Below are 2,432 nucleotides of genomic sequence, written 5' to 3' on the forward strand. Positions count from 1 at the left end.
TGCCTTCTGGGAACAGCATTGTTCACCCCCCCCCTCCCGGACGTTCTTTGATGCATATTTTCCTTTGTTTTTCTAGCTTTACCCCCCCCACACACACTCACCCTAAAACCTTTAAAGCGATTATTCTCAATCTGAATACTTTAGACTTTTATTTCTCTTAATGTTGCGTTGCACAAGTGTGTGTGTGCGCACACAAATGGAGGAATCAGTCATTTAGCAAGTTAAATCATGAAAAATAATTCTGTCAATATTTTAGACCTCTTTGTTTTCATCTAATCCTTTGAGCTGGAATTACACTTAGAACACAGTTAATTTCTAGTTATCCACTTCCTTTTTGTACTTTGCTATATGCTTTGAGGACAATCTTTTTACGTATCCAGGTCCTCCCTGCATGCTTCTTATCCCCTGGAATGCTCCTAACTAGCACCACTGTTCATTAGAGCAAAAATTCTGAAACTGTCCCAATATGGTACAGTGTCTGTTCATTGATAATTTCTATCCATTCTTCCACAAAGAAACGTCAAAAGGTTTTGTTCAATTTTTGTTGGGTTATTTGCTTTTTTATTAAAGGCAAGAGCTCTTTATATATACAGTTTCTTTGTCTGATACATGCATTGCAGATTTTTTAAAAAAAACCCTGAGGGTTGATCACAAAGCCTTATTTACTCTCTAAACACAACACAAAACCTTATTTACTCTCTGAAAGCCGTCAGGTATGTAGCTTTAGAAAATGCTACCTCACCCCTTGGTTTCTCTGTCTTCCGCGTTTTTGCTGCTGGCAAGTTGCCTTGCCTCGCTAAGAACACACCCACTTTTAAAAGTTTTGTTTTTAATTGACAAGTAATTGGAAAGTGGGGCACGTACCTCTAAAAGTGCTCAGTCATTAGGGTCATAAACTGTTGGAATGCTGGGCTTCTATTTTTTTTTAGAGAGAGGTGGGTCGCAATAGCCTCCCCAGAGTAGACTGGACTCCGCCGACAACACACCTCTGGTCAGTTTGGGAAAAAGCCATGGGGTAATGCCACGCATGCGCTTCTTCTCCTGTCGGTCCCCTCCCCCACAGCACCAGCCAGGGCGGCCCTCCCCGCCCCCCGTGGCGTTGCTGTGGCAACAATAGTAAACGGAGTCCTCCGGCAGGTGTGAGTAGAAACCAGCTGCGGTGCTGAACACCTCTGGTAAGTGGGCTCCAGCAGCGGGGCTGTCCCCACAAGTCCCCCTTAAATCTGGTATCGACCCAGAGAGCCGCGAACCCTGCCTGGACTTCCCTTAGGTGGAACTAGTGTGGTCCAGTTTCCCTGGAGCACTTTCCTGGTCAGTTCAGCGCAAACATTCGAAGCCACCAGTGCTGGTTAGACGGGCACAGCTCCTGCCTGCAGGGAACTGGTAATGCAGGGCAAGAGTCAGCCAGTGAGCAGTTAGATACCACAGAGGGGAGAAGAAAGCCTGCTGGGAATGCTCCTGGGGTCAGCAAAGCCACCTGTACCCAACCTGAGTTGTGAGTCTTGTCAAGTGGACCCCTCTGCACTAGTTTCTTTATCTGTTAAAAACAAACAAACAAACAAAAAACAAAACAACAAAAACCGGGCTTACCTCCTGGGGTTCTTGTTAGGATTGGAGGCCAATGCATACAACTAAATGCTGGTAGTAGCGAAGGTAGTAGGAAGGAAGCGGGTGTGCAGAGTATCCGGCTAGCCGTGAGTTGTCTTCCTTGCCAACTTGGTAAGACAAGGGAGTCCCTTGAGAAAAGGGACTAGAGAGGAAGTAGGAACAGAGTGGGGTGCAGTGATTTAGAACCCCACAAGGAAGGGCTTTTAATGCCATGCTGAGTGTTTGTACAAGAACTCAGAGTTCTCACATTCTCCTGTGACAGACTGAAGCACTCAGTGCTTTACATCGGAGCGGCACACTGAGAGCTCTCTCAGGAATACAAGGGGCAAGGCAGCCAAAGGACATTAGAAGGCTGGCAAGGCGACTCAGTGGGTTAAGGCCCTTGCCTCCAAGCCTGACAACCTGCGCCCCGTCCCTGGCCCCCTCTGGTGAAAGGAGAGAACCAGTTTCTACAAAGTTGTCTTGTGATGCCCACATATGCGCCACCCCCACACAAAATATAACAAATACAACCAAAAGTTAAATTTTGTAGGTTTTATTTATTTTATGTGTCCAGTGCTCCTGGAGGGCATAAGAAGACTGGATCCCCTGGGACTGGGACAGATGACTGTGAGCTTCCACACAGGTGCTGGGAATTGAACTCTGATACTCTGGAATAACAGCCAGTGCTTTTTTTAAAAAAACAAAAACAAAAACAAAAACATTTTTGGTGTCTTTATTGACCTATATCTTTTTCCCCATTCCCTTTCCTTCCCCGCTTCTCCCCTTTCACTCTTCCCCTTCCCCCCCCTCCCAATTTACTCAGGAGATCTTGTCTTTTTCTC

The 2,432-nt window shown here is 46.2% G+C and overlaps 1 protein-coding gene across 1 annotated transcript in view; it reads left to right on the plus strand.

The window, feature by feature from the left end:
• The first annotated feature begins 1,092 nt into the window (after positions 1-1,092).
• The window catches only part of Cfap44 (cilia and flagella associated protein 44), an 81,884-nt gene continuing 80,544 nt past the window's right edge, over positions 1,093-2,432 (plus strand). The window contains exon 1 of the mRNA XM_005345015.3: positions 1,093-1,175. The gene's annotated coding sequence lies outside the window, so the exon portion shown is untranslated. The remainder of the gene's footprint in view (positions 1,176-2,432) is intronic.

This window comes from Microtus ochrogaster, chromosome 2 (assembly GCF_000317375.1).
Source record: "Microtus ochrogaster isolate Prairie Vole_2 chromosome 2, MicOch1.0, whole genome shotgun sequence".
NCBI classification, from domain to species: Eukaryota; Metazoa; Chordata; class Mammalia; order Rodentia; family Cricetidae; genus Microtus; species Microtus ochrogaster.